At 39.7% G+C, this 20,559-nt stretch overlaps 1 long non-coding RNA gene across 1 annotated transcript; it reads left to right on the top strand.

Annotated features, from left to right (window-relative positions):
* The first annotated feature begins 10,153 nt into the window (after nt 1-10,153).
* Nucleotides 10,154-17,265, top strand: LOC138844221 (uncharacterized). Its single transcript, XR_011379783.1, has 3 exons — nt 10,154-10,455; nt 13,156-13,457; nt 15,023-17,265. It is a non-coding gene; the product is annotated as an uncharacterized lncRNA (long non-coding RNA).
* Nucleotides 17,266-20,559: the final 3,294 nt, after the last annotated feature.

The raw sequence follows: 20,559 nt of genomic DNA, 5'->3' as shown, positions 1-20,559 counted from the left end.
CCCGGGTTTACTGCTGGTCCTTCCCAGGTTGGCTACTGTCCCTTCCACCTCCGTGGAAGGGCGGTTCCCCCTGCCACTTTCCCCACTTCCGCGGGGGAGCGGCACACCACCAGCCGGCTCTCTCGGGGGCTGCTCAGGTGTTCCTTCCTCGATGTTCCCCTTAGATGTTCCTGGTGCATGTTGTCTCTCTCCTCCTTTATAGTCCTCTTCCGCCAATCCCAACTCTGCTACCCACACGCCGAGTATGCTGCTCTCCTCCAATCAGGAGCAGGATCAGCTCCTGCAGGTTATTGGTCGAACTGGAGGCAGCTGTGTAGAAACTGTTCACTCCTCTCCCAGCGCCATATTGTGGGAGAGCAGATGCATAGAATGAGTCTTAATTCGAGTAACTTAGTCTAGTCCGAGTTGCTCCCCACATGCTAGTTCACTCCCCAAGTGGCCACAGCAGCCAAAGCTGGGCTGATCCAAAGCCCGGATTCAGGAGATTCTCCTGGGTCTCCCACATGGGTACAGGGTCCCAAGCACTTGGGCCATTTTCCACTGCTTTCACAAGCCATTAACAGAGAGCTGAATTGGAAGAGAGGCGGCCAGAAAACAAACCAGCATGCATATGGGATGCTAGAACCACAGACTATGCCACACCATCAGCCCCTCTAAGTCACTATTTCTCATATGCCTGCGTCCCAAAGGCCTCACGGCAATAGTACAGGAAATAACTCTCTGGCCTTTGTCAGGCACTTCTGCCTGGAATTCCTCTTTTTCCATGCACCCAGAATCTCAGCCTTCTGTGGAGGTCCACATCAAAACCTACAAACTAAGTGTCCATCAACTGATGAATCAATAAAGAAACTGCCACACATATACAATGCAACACTATTCAATCTTTAAAAATGATGTAATCCCATAATTTGTAAAGACATAGATAGAATTCAAGCTTATTTTACTAAGTAAAATAAACCAGGCACAGAGAAACAATTACTGCATGATCTTACTGTTAGCGGAATCTAAGAAAGCTGATCTCATAGCAGTTGAGAATAGAATAAGTGCTTACCAGAGGCTTGGGAAAGTGAGGGAAAGGAGGGATGGGAATTATAGTTAGATAGGAAAAGTATGTTCTGGTGTTCCATGCAGTAGGATTGCTCTTAACAATAATAATAATGTTTACATTTCTAAAAAGCTAGAATAAATAATTTTAATGTTTCATCACAATGATAACTGTTGGAAGAGATAGATGTTTACCCTGATTTGAACATTACACAATGTATATATGCATTGAAATCTCACAATACCCTATAAATATATTATATAATTTTAAGCATCAATTAAAAGAAACTTTTTAAAACTTTACCTCTGGAAAGAAAACAAATTAATCTGCTTCCCTCACTCTTGCAGAACATACATAAACCAAAGTCTGTCTGATTCTTTCTGATTTACAAAAAAGCTTTCATATATAGTTTCTGCTTAGATTATTGCAAAAGTCCTATGCTTTCAGTACTATTTTCTTTTTTAATTTTATTTAGGTTATACAAGTTTCATGTATTTCAAATATACAGATTTAGGAACATGGTGATACTTCTTACCCTACCCTACCTCTCAACCACACGCCAACCTTTCTTCGTCCTCCTCCCTCTCCCACTCCCACTGTTCATTTTTACAAAGATCTACTCTCAGTTTACTTAGTGATCATAAAGTTAACCCTACACTAAGGAAAAGAATTAAACAAATGGTGTGAAGAAAAAAACAACTGTTCCTCAACAGAAGATACAAGGAAAATAAACAATCATTGAATCTCAAAATTGTCCATTTCACTCCAATACATTATATTTTTAGTCTATCATTTTCTTGTGGGAAGAGGGAGAGACTTCTAGGACCTCAGATAAGTTACTTCTGTCTGATGATCACTTTTGCTTGTAAAATAACAATAATAATAATAACAACAACAATAGAAAATTAAGAAATCATTGAGAATGTTGTCCTTTGAATTATTCCTAAGAACCTTACACAATTCTCACTCAGTGAACACAAATTAATGGACTACAGTCACATATGTTGAGTTGACTTACAGAATATTTTATTAATTAGACCAACACTTAAAAATTAGAGTTCACATAAAATCCAGGTCAGCTATTGTGTTAGTCAGCCTTCTGCTACTACAACCAGATAACCAAGACAAGCTACTTATGAAGGAGGGGATTTGAATGTGATCACAATTTTGGAGTTCACAGACTAAGACTAGGTTCAGTCATGTGGTGAGGCCGTAGAATAGCAATAATGGAGCGTACATAGAGGAATGAGTACATGGTGAGTCTGACGGAGCATACACAGAGCATTGAGTATGTGCTCAGTCAGGAAGCAGAGAGTCCATGCCTTAATCAAGGTTTATTGCCAATCTTCTCACACAAGTGTCTTCCCAGGGCATGCCCCCAATGACCCAATACTCTCTACTACGGTCACCCTCTAAGTGTGCACCCTCTTAATACCATTAACATAAAACTTTGAGGTTTAAACTTCAAATGAATAGGAGCATACCCTATTCAAAACATAGCATTTTACCTCTGGTTCTTTGAAATGCAGACCCTCTCAAGCATAAGAATTTCATTCCCAGTAGTGCCAAAATCTTAACTCATCCCAACATTAGCTCAGAAATCCAAAGCCTCATCTGAGACTCAAGGCAAAATCCCTTATCTGTGAGGCCCTGTAAAATCAAAAACATGTTACATACTTCCAAGGTATAATGGTGAGACAGGCACAGCATACACATTTCCATTACAAAAAGCAGTAACAGGCAAGTAAAAAGGATTAACTGGTTAGAAGCAAGGCTGAAATCCAAAAGAGGAAATATTCAATGCTCCAAATCTGGCATCCCAGGCACACTGTGGTGGGTGATGAGCTCCCAAGGGCTTGATCAGCCCCTCCCTTCTGACTGTGCTGGTCACAGCCCATGCTTCAGTGCTCACTGAATTCTGGTTGGAATTTCATCTCTGCAGCACCATTAGGCATTGCCCTGGTAGGACTCCCTGATAGGGTTCTGACACAATTCTACTTGGCATTGCCTAAGTGGGAGATTTCTGCATTGGCTCGGCCCTTGCAAAAAGTCTCTGCCTGTACCGCCAAGCCATCCCAGAAGAGTGGAGGCCTCCATAGCTCTGTTGGGCTCTGCCACATGACTGTTCTTTGGGGCTGTACACAGATAGCCACAGCTTTCCAGGCTTATGTAGCACAATATTTGGAGCTTTCCCAGGTGAGCATTCATATTGCAGGCACATCTACCCTTCTGTGTACATATACATACATATATATACACACATACTTCAAAACATTTTTGGTAAAATGAAACAAAATTTATCTTGGCACAAATTTGAAATTCAGGAATAGTTTTTTTCAAAATATACATTTTCCATGAAATTTCTGTAAGACTGTGTGTATGGGGAAGGGTGATCAGACTGAGCTCTTGGCAGAGTGATAATTGATACCATCCACCTCCCAAAAAAAAGTAATGAGACAGAAATGGAAGCAAAATGGGATTTTTTTTTAATTCAGCTTCTTAATGGAAATGAAAATCTCTGGACTTACACAATCAAAGTTCTGACCTCAATACTTGTGCCTGATCTTAAAAAGATCTGAGGGAATATAGTTTTTAGACATAAGTGTATGATGCAGAGAAATTGACCTTATTTTCTCTGATGAGAACTCTCGGTTTTTACTGACATGATGTTGCTCCCCTAAATGATAGTGTAGATACTTGGGTAGAGAAAAAAAAGATAACAAACGGACACCATATTATACAAGTTTAATATTCTCTTCATGATAAAAATAAAGTGGCTCTTCAGATTAAAAGAAAATAGAGAAATAGGAGGAAGGAATGGAAAGAGACTCTGAAAATAGGAGGGGAGAAATAAGTGGAGAAGTGGAGTGGGTTTGGGGCACAATGGTTAAGATGCCATTCAGGGAGCCCAAATCCCAGGTCAAAGCACCTGGGTTCGGGTTGGGCTCTGCTTCCAATTCCAGCTTCCTGCAAATACATACCCTGGGAGGCAGCCGGTGATGGCTCAAGAAATTGGGTCTATGCCACCACATGGGAGACCTGGAATTCCTGGTTCCTAGCTTTGCCCTGACCCAGCCCTGGCTATCTGTGGGCATTTGGAGAGTAAACCAAGAGATGGAAGATCTATTGCTCACTCACTCTTGCTCTCGCTCTCTCTCCTTTTTAAATAAATACACTATTTCTTAAAGTAGAGAAGAAGAAAAAAAGTAAGAGGAAGAGATCAGTGACCTGCAAGGGGGCATGTCACACTGGAAGTAATCCTTCAAGACCAGGCAAAGGTTTCAAGCTCAAAAATGAGCAGTGCCTTATTCACAGAACTTTTTTTAAATCTATTCCACAGCATTTTTATATATGTATAAGGTAACTTGGCTTATTTCAATTCTATGAATTAAAAACCCCATTTTAAAATTCAGACCAAATATAACTGACTCAATGTTGCCTTGGTGTATTGGAGTACCTCAAGATCTGCACTGTGTGTACTGCACCTCTGTCATTTGAGGTCGCTGTTGTGGGGAAGAACCGTGTTGCCTTTGCCATGAAAGAGCAAATATGCACTGTGAATCAGACCACAAATTACTGCAGCTGTGTGAATCCCCTTAATCCTCATTTAACGTGACATTGATCTCAGCAGGTGACGGAGAAGATGACACTTGGCAGTATGAACAGCAGTCTTAGGAGCTCCAGAGAAAATTAATTCCTGTGTCGTACACTCTGAAACCCAATGCTGAAACCAAAATGCAAGAGATTAATGCGCATCTTCTTTTTTCTATAGATTTCCCTCTTTGCTCCACATTGACCACCATTGCTTTATGTTTGCTTCCTAGAGAAATTTGTGTTGCATGGCCAAAGAAGCACTTGCCTGAAGATTATGTATGTTTCTGGATTTTTTTTTCCCTAAAGGCCTAAATTCATTTAAGGAGTCATGCCAGGTAGGTGGTGGAAGAAGGGGAGAAAATATGGTGAAATATAGTGAATGTTTGGAGGCTGCAAAAGGATCTGAGATCTCTAGGTCCTTCTGCAAGGAGTTCTACAAAATGATGCATGGCAGGACTCCTGTAAAGATTGAAAAGACTGCATGATGTAGGCCTGGACACCCAACCTCACAACAGCCCATACTTCAGCTTGCAACAAAAGTATCAGAGTGTCTTCTTCAAGGGCCAACGTGAGCTTAGGCAGAGATGGTTTTAAAGCAAAGACAGGAATATCCATCTTCTGCCCATCCCACCTTCACCATCACTTTGCTCAACCAAGAGATGGAGAAAACTCCAACAATTACACACATTGAATTCCCAGCCAATATAATGAGAGGAAGGCTTGGATCAGATTAAATTTCATTTAGAGAAGTAAAAGAAATCTCTTTCACCTAAGAGACAGGGTAGACTAAAATTCATTGCTGCTGCAGCACTTTTTAATGAGTCACTTTAATTTTATACAGTTCAGTCACATCTCACATTAAATGCAAAGTAGAATCATTCTTATTCGCAGCCTCCTCCACTCTTAGCTCATGAGCTACAATGTGTCAGACACTGTTCTAAGCATTTTATCTCAACCCTGGGAGGGAGATCTTGTTCCTGCCCCCATGTTACAAGGGAGGAAGCTGAGGCAAGCAGAGGTCAGATAACTCGCTGAAGTTCCATAGTTTGTACCCCAGAGAACCAGAGCTCAAAGCCAGCCAGGGTGACTGCAGAGGTCACGGTCTTCCCCAGCTGACTGCTTCCCCGGTTTTTCCGGCTGGGTGGGACACTCCACCTTCAGACAAGCAACGTCTACATCTTGTGAGACAAGACATTCCACGCACCCAAGTGTCCTGGAATAGCCATATCGTGGCAGATGCGAAAACTGAGCACGAAAACCACATAAGCTCAGTGAATAGCTTCTGATTAACTGAACGTCTTTCTTGACAAACTCCAGAAGCAGAAACGTAAAAGTTCTTTTGATAACAGTGCTTAATCTGGAGTTTCTAAATTTTTTTAAAAAGGTGTGCTGAGGTCCAGCCAGTCCTTCTGTTCATCATTCCACTGAGGTAGAGAAAGCCTCATCATCCCCACAGGTCCTCCATCCTGAGCGCTGGGTGTGGATCCTGCAAACAGTGGAACCTGTTGGGAGTAGCTGAGCCAACAGACAGTGGGGAGGGCAAGTGGACATTGACTACCTCTCTACTAAACATCATACCGCCTTCCCTCAACCCAGCAAGACCACAATTTGCCTCATGTTTGGTGGGAGGGTGAATTGCATGTGTTGTGAAAAAAGCAAACATCTGATTACAATCCCACAGCATATTCTCAGTCCAATATCCTTTTTTCTCTGGTCCTGATTTCAGCAATTATGTTTATCACTTACATGCCTCCTCTTGTTCATAACTTTGATGATTCTCACATGGGCTGTGGACTGTTTACTGTAATTGTGTTCTTATTAACTTCCCATTTAAAATTACTAACAATAAGATTCTGACCTTCCAAAGTGAGTAGCCGCTTACTGCCCATCCTCTGGGAGCAGTTAACTTTGGAAATGCCTGCACAGTATGGCCAGGCTGATGGGTCCATTCATTTTTCTTCCTCTTTGTTTCTTGAAGGGAAAATATCCTACTTTTCTTCTGGAAGATACATGGGGGAAAAGGATCACTGAGCTCCATAGAAACTATCAGAAGGTCGAGTGACAAGTGGCAAAGACCTCCGTAGAATACGGAAGTGACTGTTCATTCTCATAGATTTATGATCTATTGATTTTAGTTTAGGAAAGGAATAAAATCGTGTATACGAAGTGTTTTCCTTAATATATGCCAGCCATTAAAAATGACAAAACTTAAGTTCAATTTTTTTATGTAAAGCAGAACTCATTTGATCATTTTAGGGGGGCAAAAAGGGTCTGCATTGCTGCCTCCCTTCAAAAAAAATTCTCCTTTGGGATGTGGAACATGAATCAGCAAAACAATGAGAATCTATTGCCTACATAAATTGCAGACTAAACTATGAATTAGAGTATTTAAGTATGTATGAAACAATCAAATATCAAAAGAGCTATCTGTAAAGATAAAGACCTCACCCAGTATAACCCCCTGAGCCTTTACAAATGTGTGTGATAAGTGATGTGCCAGTGCCAAATAAAAATTCTATCCATTTTATTGATAATTGTCTTCAGCCTGACATATGGGAGAAAACATAATAGTCGCAGAGAATTGTAGCAATATAGTTAGTTCCTTTAAACCTCCACTTCAATCACCTTTCATAAAGCAAAAGAAATGAAAGGAACTTTGTAAGATATACAAAGGAAACTAAACTTATTGATATATGCTAGAAGACCTAAACCAATTCCTTTCATCCAGACACACATAATTCTAACTGCAGACCAGCCTCCATTTTTTGGGGATGAGCAGTCGCTCCCTCTCGAGAGAGCTGGGGAAGAATGACTATCTCTGATCATGTATCACTATCATTAAAACTGAAGCAATATGCCCATCCACCCCTTGCATATGAAGGGAAAGAAAAGTAAAAAATAATAATCACCAGCTTCCAAGCACTGACTTTTTATGCCTTTTACAGAGCTCCATGAATCTTCCAAAATTAATGACAATGGATAAGCTTCCTCAAAGATTTTTGCAGGATGCTGCCGGCACACTGCTGCAAGGTAAAGCGATTTACTTTGCCCTTAGTGGAGAGAAAAGAGGGAGGGCTCAGAAAATAAACTAGCTTGGAAATAAAATCATAAAGCTGAAGAAATAACACATGAGGGAAGCATCCCACCTATTCTCAATTTTAATCATTTCTAAACCTCAAGGAGAATGAAACTTATTTATTTCTACAACTGAGGCCATTTTTGCTGAAATTGCAAAACCAGTCATTTCACAAAAGAAAGCAAACACATCATAACCATTCTGTGTTGTCCAGGGTAAATACTACAGATTATACAAGAAGGAGGAGGGGAAAATGAAAATAAAGCTCAGTGAAAAAAAAAGGAATTTGCATGAATGCATTCCATACTCTTCTGACAACCATTAGTTTATGGACATCCTAATGACAAGCATTTTTTGGCAAAAATAATTCTTAAATCTATGATTGACAACAGGAAACTATATGCAATCAGTATTATTTCAAAAGTTAAACATCCCAAAATATCTACTGGTTATTATTCACAAATAAGCAAAAGAATGATCTTTATGCCTGTGATGAACCACACACTAGTGAAACAGTAAGATTTATCCAATCATTCTTTCATTCCAAAAATATTTATTAAAGATCCACCATTGTGTCAGGCATTCCTTTAGCTACTGAAGTGAGATGATGAAGCAAGAATTCAAAACTCAGGCAGAGGGGTCTGAGAATAGTTTACATTCCAGTAGAGAAAAACAAAGGGAACAAGATAAGTGGAAAAAGTACTCTAGGTAGCAATAAGGGCTGTGGAGAAACAAGATAAGGAAGGATGATGGGGAGTGGCGGTTGTGGGTGAAAGAGAGAAAACTTAAGAGTTAAGGCCTCCCTTAAAAGGCTGCATTTTGAAGAAAAATTTATCAAAACCCTGAGGAAGTGAGAGCTCAAGATATATTGGCATTTGGAACCAAAGCATTTCGGGGAACAGTAACAGCAAGTTCAAAGGTCCTGAGGCGAAGGTATGGTTGACATTTTCAAGGAACATCAAAGAGTGCACTATGCCTGCAACAACATGAGACAGAAGAAAGGAAAGATGACATCACAGCGGTAAGGGAATGGAATCAAGATCATGCACTTCCTCTAGGCCATTGTAAGAATTTTGTTTTTTTCTCTAAGCTGGGAAGTTTTTAGAAGGATTCAGAAAGGACGTCATTATCTACCATGTTTTGACTCCTCTGGTTGCTTTGTTAGGAAATACCACTGGAGCAGGACTTTAGTCTATTTGTTAAAGTGTCCATGTCCTATATCGGAGTACCTGGGTTCAACTGGTAGCTCCAGCTGATTTGAGATTCCTGCCAATGCACAGCTTGGGAGTGATGGCTCAGTCAGGGATTGCATTCCTGCCAACCACAGGAAAGACCTAGACTGAGTTCCCAGTTCCTGGATTTGGCACTGGCTGTTGCAGGCATCTGTAAGTTAACTAGTACATGGGAACTTCGAAAGAGAGAAAAGGGACAACATGTATGAGTGAAACTGACATTTAGATATGTGATAATTGTTTATAGCCCTTGTCTACATTCTTGTTTACGGCCCTTGTGTGGAAGTGACAGCCTGCCCATTCTGAACCCAAAACTCAAGAGGCATTGCATACAGTTTGTACCCTCTTACACTACTGCCATCAGTATGAGAAGAATATGCCCTGTGCAGTGGTTTTTGTAGTTAACTACTTGTTGCATTCTGTATTTAGTGGAGGGGTAAGCTTGTAATAATAAAGTACATTGAAAGTACTTCATTATAGGCCGGTGCCGCGGCTCACTAGGCTAATCCTCTGCCTGTGGCACTGGCACACTGAGTTCTAGTCCCGGTTGGAGCACTGGATTCTGTGCCGGTTGCCCCTCTTCCTGTCCAGCTCTCTGCTGTGGTCCAGGAGTACCACGTGTTTGGGCCCTGCACCCCATGGGAGACCAGGAGGAAGCACCTGGCTCCTGGCTTCGGATCAGCGCAGCGCGCCAGCCACAGCGGCCATTGGAAGGTGAACCAACATTAAAGGAAGACCTTTCTAAAACTCTGTCTCTCTTTCTCTTACTGTCCACTCTGCCTGTCAAAAAAAAAAAAAAGTACTTCATTATAAAAATTAGAAGTAAAGAAAGAAAGGGAAAGGGTTGGTAGGAGTGAGGGAAGGAAAGAGGGTAGGGTGGGAAGTATCACTATGCTATTAAAACTGCATATATGTTCTCTTTATATAAATAACAACAAAAAAAAAGAGACAAGGAGGCAGCTATGATTGTCACCTAAGTAAGACCAGTTGCTGGCTGGGACCTGAACAGTAACAGGGAAAGCAGTAAGAAGCGATCAGATTGAGGATGTATTTTGCAGCTGTAGTCAGTAGGATTTACTGATTGGATGTCTGGGAAGGGGGCTGGGGAAGAGGTGTCAATAATGATATCAATGATTGTGGTCGAATGTATTCAGCTAAATGGCTGATGTGGATTCTTCATGTTTCCCAGCATCCGTACCCTTGCCATGGCCTTATCATGGGCAGGTTATGTTCTCTTACCCCTTCATAGGAGCTCAACCTCAGATTTAACTTTGGTCAATGACGTATGTGTGGAAGTGACAGCCAGCTCGTTCTGAACCTAGGACTCAAAGGGCCTTGCACATTGTTTCTTACCCTCTTACATTTCCATCATCAGCATGAGAAGAATATGCCCTGAGCAGCCTGCTTGCCCCAGGGGAATAAAAAACAAGTGGCGTTGAGCATCTCAGGTGACCAACACATCTGCAGTGGGAAATAGAACTGCCTTACATCTGAAGCCTAAAGCAAAGGTACGTACCCCAGACCAGTTTGAATCAGCCGCATCCAAACTAAACTGACATGTAAGTCATAATAAATGATTGCTGTTTAAAGCCTTTGAGGGTTGGGGTGATTTGTTATGATGCAAAAGCTAATTGGTAGACTGAATAATTTAAACTATAAGTTTTATTTTCTAGAACAGGAAATACTACAGGAGGAGTAAGTAAGAAAATCAGCATTTTCATCTTGGACACATCAACCTTGAGTTGTCCACGTGACTTTAAAGTGGAGCTTGAATAGGAGCTGCATATAACAGGAAAGGAGTTGCATATAATAGGAAAGAGGTTAAAGCTGACATACACATATTAAGTGTTACAAGAGCTTAGATGTTACTTACAACCATAAAATTGGTTGAGTTCTCCAAGCAAGCGAATGTGGATAAAGTATAGATGAGATCCCAGCTGAGGAGGTTGGAATAAGAATCAGCAAAGGGCCGGCGCCACGGCTCACTAGGCTAATCCTCTGCCTGCGGCGCCGGCGCCCTGGGTTCTAGTCCCGATCGGGGCGCTGGATTTTGTCCCAGTTGCTCCTCTTCAAGTCCAGCTCTCTGCTGTGGCCCAGGAGTGCAGTGGAGGATGGCCCAAGTGCTTGGGCCCTGCACCCGTGTGGGAGACCAGGAGGAAGCACCTGGCTCCTGGCTTCGGATCGGCACAACACGCCGGCCATAGCAGCCATTTGGGGAGTGAACCAACGGAAGGAAGACCTTTCTCTCTGTCTCTCTCTCTCACTGTCCACTCTGCCTGTCAAAAAAATTAAAAAAAAAAAAGAATCAGCAAAGGAAGCTGAGCAGGAGCAGGCAGGTATAGCAGAAAGTCCAAAAGGGAACTGAAGCCCAAAGTTTGTGAATAATGTCATGTGCAGAGTAAGGAGCCTCTGAACCAAATTATGTACTGATAGGATAAATTATGATTAAAATATATTGCCAATCTAAAGTTATTTCTATGAAATTTGCATTCACTAAATAAAAGCTTAAATAAAAAAATAAAATATATTACCATTGAATCCTGCAACATGAACTTGTGGTGACTACTAAGTTTTGGTGGTGTGGTGGTGGTAAAGGCTTGATTGAAAGAAGTTTGAGAAAGAATAGAAGGAGAGGAAAATGGGAAGTATGGATAGATTGCTCTTTAATACATTTTTCTATATGGAGAAGCAGAGAAATGGGGAAGTAGCTAGAGGGAGAAATGAGACTTGAAAAGGAGTTTTGGGTTTCTTTCCAATAAAAGTAAGAATGGTGTTTTTTGGTTTTTTTGTTTGTTTGTTTGTTTTTGGTACACTGATGAGAATGATGAAACAGAGGAGGAAAACTTGATGAGGGGAGGGTGGTTATAATCTCCAGGAACAGAAGAGAAGCTGGAGTATGTGAGAATTAATGCGAGAAGGTAAGCAGTGCTGGATAGGAGCTTATGGAAGGGCTATTTTGGCTGCTTATATTTTCTCATGGAATAGAAAGCAAAGTCATCTGAAACAGAGTTTGGAGAGAAGCTTTGAGTGGTCGAAGACAGAGGGGGAAGGATGAAATAACCATATAAGAGAGTCAAAAAGTAAATGGACAACATAAGACCCATCTGATCTGAGTGATGACAAATCTAAAGTGAGACCAATCCCAGTGTGAGCTTGTCTGCAAACATATTCTGTTACATGTGTGTAAACGCAGAGTAGGAAGATGATTAAATGTATTTATCCAGGGTTAGGCATGTCCAAAATCAGACTTAGAAAACAAGAGGTCATAAAAGGAGAGTTGAAGGTGTAGGAAGGGAAAGATAATGACTGACCATGGAATTGTAGCTGGCAAAGAAGGGAAAAATGGAGAGGAGGGTAGTGAAAAAAGAAACGATTAATTTGAAGAACCTTTAGAATTGTGGTTACTGAAGGGGGCTTCACAGTTGGGGTGGTGATGAAAGGAAGTAGTTATTTTGAAACAGATTGTTTGTGGAGAGGTTGCTGTTGTTGACAACAATAAAGTTGAGATAAAACTTCATGAAAAAACGGCTGAAGAATGGAGGACAAGAGAGGTAGGGGAAGGAAAGTAAAGGAAATGAGAAATCAATGGATTAGAAGATTCATCCAAACTTGGATGTTGAAATTGCCAAGAATTAAGTTAAGACAAGTGTTAAGAGTTTTAGTGAAGAAAAAAGTAAAAATCTTCTGCCTTGGAAAGGCAGATAGAAATGTTTTTTCTACAAATTATGTATTTGACACTTTAACTCAAATTATAGTAAATAGCACTCAAATTTCTCTCCCAAACATGTAATAGGATCTGATAAGAACAGGACATTTTCCTTAACCCTCTTGCCATATTACCCATCATTCCCCATTCTCTGCAAAACTTTTCTGTGGAAAACCAGAAAAGAAAGCCAGTGGCAGAGGCTACCCCTGGTCTGCCTACCAGTTGAGCTGGAAGCTTGCCAAGTGCCAGTTGTTTGTTCCCAACACTGTTTATGTCTCTTCAACTTGTTTTTATAATTACATACTTTAATAAGATATTATGTATATATGAATGCAAGAGCTGTGGCTCCTTTGGAAATCATATTAAATGTCAGAAAGGTTTTATGAAGGTGAGCCACAAAGAAATATGTTGTCAGATTAGTTGTGAGACACCATAAAATATTTTTTAAAGAATCATAAAAATCTAGGTATCAGCACTCAGATTCCTTTACCTATGTCTTTAGACTGCTACTCCACTTCCAGAAGCTGAACTAGAACTCACAATGGGGGCCGGCGCTGCGGCGCAGCGGGTTAATGCCCTGGCCTGAAGCACCAGCATCCCATATGGGCGCCGGTTCTAGTCTTGGCTGCTCCACTTCTGATCCAGCTCTCTGCTATGGCCTGGGAGTACAGCAGAAGATGGACCAAGTCCTTGGGCCCCTGCACCAGCGTGGGCGACCTGGAAGAAGCTCCTGGTTCCTGGCTTCAAATCAACACAGCTCCAGCTGTTGCAGCCAATTGGGGAGTAACCAGCAGATGTGCGGATGTAACACCTCTCTCTTTCTCTCTCTCTCTCTCTCCCTCTGCACCTCTCCTCTCTCTGTGTAACTCTGACTTTCAAATAAATAAATATATCTTTAAAAATATATAAAGTTACAAGTTTTAAGGTAAGTAAAAATTCTTGTTTTTTAAATAATTTCCTGCTTTCATCGACTTTTGCAATTAGTCACTTTAATCAATTACTGCCCTGATTAAATTAGTAGGCTTCTGATGTTACTTTGAACTAGACAAAACACATAGATCAAATGAGTCATTCCTGCCCTTCCTAAGTTCTTTATAAACATGGAAACAATAACATTTGGTTGAAGTGAACAGCGATTTTGGTTTTCCTTTCTATCTGTGCTTCCATTTATTGGAATGGGAGTGTGGTTATAAGAGCATCAGCCACACACTTGCCTTTAAGGCAGGCTGCTCCTGAATGCCTAAACAGATGAGAATCTCTGCGCTGAAGTTTCTCTTAGATTCCTTTTGTGTCATAATAAGAATTTCGCTGTAATAAATTATATTGAATAAATTGACATTCATCATTCACTAGTGTAGGTAGCATGAATGCAGTTAAGAAGTAGTTAAATAATGAAACTGAACTGCTCCAATCTAGAAGGATATTTAACAGTGTGACATAGGAAATACAATGATGATTATGCTACTGCACAATCTGGTCCCGTAGTTCTGCCCCAAACTAAAACTCAAGATGAAACTACCATAACCAGGCAAGAGACAGAACACATAAGGACCTTAGAAATATGGAGAGCATTGCTAGGGTGGAGAGGAAATGAAAAAAAGCTTTTAATAAGGTAGAAGAGGAAAGCAGCATCTTTGGAACACGATGATGGTTTCTATAGTTTAAGAAGCAGAAGGAAACCAAAAATTTGTTCAAATAGTAATAAATGTCCTGTTCAAAGGAAGAAGCCTTCCAATGTGGAACAAGAACACCATGAAATGCTCAGGAAAAGATCAACAAAACTTGATGGCACAAGAGAAAAAAATTGGAACCAAATTTGATCTCTCAGACACATTTAGCTAAAGTTTGTATTCATTCTTTAGAAAGATGAATTGAAATTATGGTCTCATTATAATTTATGGTTTATCATATATAATTATACTTGAGTTAATGAGCTACTAAACCCTACATAGCTTTCATTTCATACCATGAATTTAGTCAAAATTAAAGTTTAAAGTTAAAGAAACTCAGAGGTATTGTAGGAGCTATGATTCCAGACCCTGTTAACTACCACCAGCAAAACCTTGTTGTCTATTGCTTATATCATCTTCTCATATGTAGCAAGTACTACAAATTCTTTACACATATTAACCAAGAGGTACTACTTCTAGAAACTTAGTCTATGGATATAGAGAGTAAATAAATATTTATATGCAAATATTTAGAAACAACCCATATTAACAACTTTAGGGATGTGATTAAATGGTGATATATTGATATGTTACTACTGGGACTTCAATGGGACCAGATAAATAGCAAAATGAGCAATTTGTATTTCTTCAGGGAAGAATATTTGTTTTTCTGAGAGTTATATATTTTGTTCTTATCAGGAGAGAAACTGATTTCAAAGATGGGAGAGAAGTAACACGATCATATGCCTAAAGGAATCAAGCAAGCGTCACAGTGAAGTGCAATGGTCCATGTGTAAGTGACGGAATGCCAAAGTGATGGCGAGGATATCCTCGACACACTGAAGAGCGCTTGCCCATATACACAGATGACCAATTCTCAGCTCCAGTCCAGTTGTACATGAGAATGTGCACCCATCGCTTCTCATCTTTTGTTCAAAACTAGCTAAACTGTTAAATTTTGTTAAGCTTTTGGTGTAAGAGCTGATATTGTAAAGAGGCATTTTATCTTAACCCAAGGGATGCCAAGCGTTTTTGGCATCTGGCTTAGTGGTCAAAATAAAATGTCTCCAAGAATATGGTTTCCTTTGTTGTGATGAGGAGGCTCTCTGAAAATAGCTCTGATAGGCTAGGACTAATCAAAGAGTAGCTACCTGGGAAGGGCATTTGGCATAGCAGTTAGGGCACCAGTTGGGATGCCTGCACCCACATTGGAGGTCTTAGCTATTACTCCCAACTCTGCTCCTGATTCCAACTTCTGGATAGGTGATGGCTCACTTGGTTGGGTCCCTGCCACCCTTGTGGAAACCAAGTTTGAATCCCCAGATCCTGTTTCCCCATTTCAGCATGGCCCAAGCCCAGCTCTTAAAGGAATTTGGGGAGTGAAACAGCATATCGGAGTTCCCTCTTTCTTTCTCTCTGTTTCTCTTTTTCTGTCTTTCTGCCTCATAAATAAGTAAATAAATAATTTTTAAATGTAGCTCCCTAACTTACATGAAAAAAGCGAGAAATTTATTTTGAGGTTGGACAGGGCAGGCGAGAAGGAATAGGAAGTCAGTTAACATAGCAGTAGATGTAAGGACTAACAAAACATGGATTTTTTTCATGTTAATTTTCATCTACTTGAAGACAGAGTTACAGGTGAAGAGAGAGAGACTGAGAGAAGAGAGGAGAGACAGAGAGAGAGAGAGAGAGAGAGAGAAATCTTCCAACCATTCGTTCACTCTCCAAAATGCCCACAACAGCCAGAACTGGGCCAGGCTGAAACCCATCTAGGACTTCTCCATGTGTGGAAGAGACCCAAGCACTTAATCCATCATCTACTGCCTCACATGGTGTATATTAGCAGGAAGATGGATTGTAAGCAGAAGTGCCAGGACTCAGATCAGCAGATCAACATGGAATGTGGGTGTTCCAAGCAGCAAATTAATCCAGTACACCACAATGCTCGCTCTGGAACATGAATTTCCCATCCTCTTGCATCCAGCTATACATTCATGGTTTACTCCAAGACAAAGGACATAATGGAAGTAAGGCATGCAAATTCTGGATTATCTCCTAAAGTTAAGGTCTTTTCTCCTCACTCCATCCCATAAATAGGAACTTGGACATGTCCTTGAATTTGTTTCAACAATATAAACAGTACAATGATCTAAGTAACAGTCAGGCACAAAAAGATGTAATATATCTAGATTCCAGAATAACAGCATGAGACAGAACTATCCCATCAACAGCTCAACCTAGAATGCAAATTACAGAAAAACCATGTAAAGTCAGAACTGGATAACCATATATGTTTTCAAAGTTGACAAAGCCAGTCTTCAAAAGAACACCAAAAGGAATCAAACATAAGAAAATATTTGGCCTTAGAGAAATGGAATAAGTTGTTACTGCTGTCTTCTCAGTTTCTGGTTCCATTCTTTCTGGATGTTTTGGAATTTCATGGTTACACCTCCAGTAAATTTCCATTTTTGCTTTAGCTAGTTTGAGCTTATTTTACTTTTATCCATAAAAGCGTCTAGCTAGATTGTGAGAGAACAAGAATAAGAGCAAGAAATACATTAAAATATCAAAAGTGGCTGTATTCATTTTGTAGGTGTGCATATCACTTTATTTACTTTTTAATTTATTGAATTTCTCAAATATCTTTTAATGAAAAGACATTACTTTTCTACTTGCTTATAATTCTCCAAGAGTATAGCACCTGGAAATTGGAGGGTTGTCTGGCTTATATCTGTAACCTTGGGCCAACAGAAGACACATGGTCAGGAAAAATGAATGACTGGGGGGAGTAATGTGATACGTTTCCACTAATGATGTTTAGTTCTTTAGTTAATTATTTGAAGCCATACAGCTTTAATAATCCTCCACCAGAGTTGTAAGGAGGAAATTGAATGTCAATCTGAAAGAGCTCAAAGATGCTGAAAATAAATGTTTTTAATTAATTAATGAGGATTCTGTAATTTCCAAGATCATTAAAAAAAGAAACTGCTCAAATAAGTTTTGCATTCTAGGATGCCGTGCATGTACATAAAGTAAGGAATTCCATTCTTACTGGAAATCCATTAATCATATTATTAACAAGGAACTTGAAGAAAGTTTTCAAACATATTTTCACCAACCTGAAAGTTTTAGCAAAACTTTCCACTGGTGATTCCTTTAATACTTTATCTGATAAGGAAGCGTGAGACATAGATGAAGTTGTGTCTAAAGCCTGGAGGTACAGCCGTAGGTTTGGAAGATGTCTCTATTTGCAACAGGCAGATTAATAGTCCCCCAAATATGTCCAATTCTTAATCATGAATCTTGAATAGTTTAGGTTGTATAGCAAAGGAGAACAAAGGCTGCTGATGGGATTAAGGCTGCTCATCAATGGACTTTGAAAGAGGCAGATTATCACAGATCACCCAAGAGGACCCAGTATAATCCCAAAAGTACTTAAAAGTAGAAACTGAAAGCAGAAGAGTAGAAAAGATGCAGTGATGGGATCATGTTCAGAGTGATACAATGTAGGAACCAACCCGCCTTTGTTGGTTTTGAGACTGCAACAGAGCCGTGAGCCATCTTCAAAGCCTCATCCTCAGAACGCCACAGTCCCCAGAAAGGCAAGGAAACAGATTCTCACCCTGGGCCCTAAGATAAGAGTGAAGCCTTGCTGGCCTTTTGATTTTAGCCTGATGAGAATATTTGCAGAATGGAAGATAATAAATATGTGTTGTTTCAAGTCACTAAGCTTGTAGTAATTTGTTGTGGCAATAGAAAAATAATATACAATTAATGTAACAGAACTTCTTGAGAACATGGGTAGATAAGAAAGCAAAAAATTAAAAGGAATCTGATGTGAAAGGAAATGTACATGCTGTGTGGGTCACACTGGCATCTGGGTTTTTTTAGACTGCTTTCCTAAATGTGGTAAGAGGGAGTTACACTTAGTGATTGAGGTATAGAAGGAAAGCGACTGATGTGATACAGTGGGAGGAAACCTAACAATGTTAATACACTTTCTGAAAACACATAAAAATCTTTAATAATAGTATGTGGAAGATGTGTATATAGGTTTTATGTAGTCTTTGGCAAATCTGCCCTGTATACACGGGTACAAAAACAAATTCATAGAAAATATTGTAAATAAATTTTGGAAATGAACATTGTCTAGGAAATTATATTATCCAATTTTCCTTTTATACATAAAGAGAAACTGAGTCTCAGGGAGAGGAAGTGACTTGCCTGAGTGAGTTAACGCCACAGCCAATACACAAGAACAGTCTCCACATCAATAGATTTGCCTTAAAAATTTAGGACCTGACTATAACTCAGTAATTATTTTATTTCCTAAGAAATTGTGGGAGAAAACAATCATCTCTCAATAGCGAGAAAGGATAAATTACTCTGAATACCAGCCAAAATGGGACATTAATGTTAACTGGAAAGAAGGAGGTGCTCTAAGCTGACAGCCACCATATACTTGGGGGCAAGGCAATGTTTTCAGAGTCTCGGTAGCAAAGTGCCATAAAAAAGTCCACATAATTGTTCCAAACAAGGCCGCTTTGTCTGCTCACATTTTGGGAACTGGAGAGAACTTCTTCAAGATCCCGGAACTTGACATGTTCCTTCAGTATGTTTTATACCCAAGTATCTGTGCCAACCCCAGTAACAAGGACAAGAATACCAATGATACTCATGGCAGTCAACACTGAGCCCTTACTATGTGCACTGGTGTGTTCTATTCCAAAAGGCTTCCAATGTGTTTCCTCATTTATCCTTGCAGTCACCCTGTGACGTGGGAAATATGGTTATTTCTATTTTACTTGCTGGAAAATTGAAGCACAGAAATATTAAGTAACTTGTCACTTAGTTATTTAAGGCACTCAGCCGCTCAGTTGCAGGGCTGAAATTTCAGCCCAGAAAGCCTGAGTCCAGAGCTAGCCTGTAGAGAAGCTCTGACTTGCCTGTTGCTTTAGACAATGGACTACATGGGCAAGAATCGGGTCTCCTGTATCTGCACTGTGCCTGGCATTGTTTCAGCACACAGAGAGCAGAACAGCAGAATAGCACAGAATTCAGAGGCTGGGCTAGGGGATCAGCCACCTGGTTTTTAAAAAATGACACTTGGGTACATTATTTACTTCATCTGAGTTTAAGATCACTTATCTTAAAAAAGAAAAGAATCTAACAAAGATCTATCTAAGAAGATTGTTGTGGAGATTAGCAATATGACACATGTAAAGGGCTTAGTCTAGCATCTGTATTTGATATATAATAAACAGGACACTGCATATCTGGAGGTTATAGTTATTGTACTTTGCCTTTCAAAATTATTTTTTAAATGTTCCCAAAACATGAAGTTCTCCCCAGCCCCTTCCCAAGTGTCATGAAATGTCCACTTCAATGACAATTTTTTAAAAAATAGATTAAAGAAAAGAAAACAGGTTGAAATAAATATCATTGAAAAGAAGTTTGATTCCTTTGAAGCTCAAAAAGGAAGCCAGGCCATAATTTGACAAAATTGGCAGTGATTGTGGAAGAGAACTTACAAAATACTGAGTTTTAGTGTATGTATATATGAGTATATTAAGGCAGGTAATCCACAGAAATCACTCAGACAACTGAACATCAGTAGATAATAGTTTGCATAAATCTGCCTACTTTTTCAGATACTACTCACATGATACTAGTTTCCAGAAGCTGTGCTGTCCTAGCCTTCCATCAAAAAAAAGTATTATTGACCATTTACCTTGTGTAAAGCATGCTGTTAAGTCATGTGAACACAAAAATAGCAAAAATGCAATTTTTATCCTCAAGGAATTTATAGTCTACTAGGGGAGACAGAATGTATTCATGCAAGATAATTAAGATAAGTGTCATAGACTTACACTAATAGAGTCCAAATGGGATCCACTTTTAATTGCTCATGCTAGCTGTTAATGTTAGTAGCTTTTTTTGTATGAACTAATAGATGTCTCTCAGGGTTTATCAATTCAGTAGTTACTCCTTAAGAGTAAAAGTGATCAGAGCCCATAAAAATGCACAAATTTATCTTATCACCTTCTTAGAGTTTGGCAAAATCTCATTCTGACAGTAGATATTATATTTACTTGCAGATCTGTCTCCCAGTTAGGCAGGGCATTAATTAAAGGAAGTGCTCATATTTTGGCATATTTTCATGTCACATAAAGGGCTCACTCAATTAATAGTGATAGCTTAAATGGGTGTCTACAATTTATTAGACATAATTGATA

The sequence above is a fragment of the Oryctolagus cuniculus genome, chromosome 11 (genome assembly GCF_964237555.1).
Source record: "Oryctolagus cuniculus chromosome 11, mOryCun1.1, whole genome shotgun sequence".
Lineage (NCBI taxonomy): Eukaryota > Metazoa > Chordata > Mammalia > Lagomorpha > Leporidae > Oryctolagus > Oryctolagus cuniculus.
This window is presented reverse-complemented; position numbering and strand designations above follow the sequence as displayed.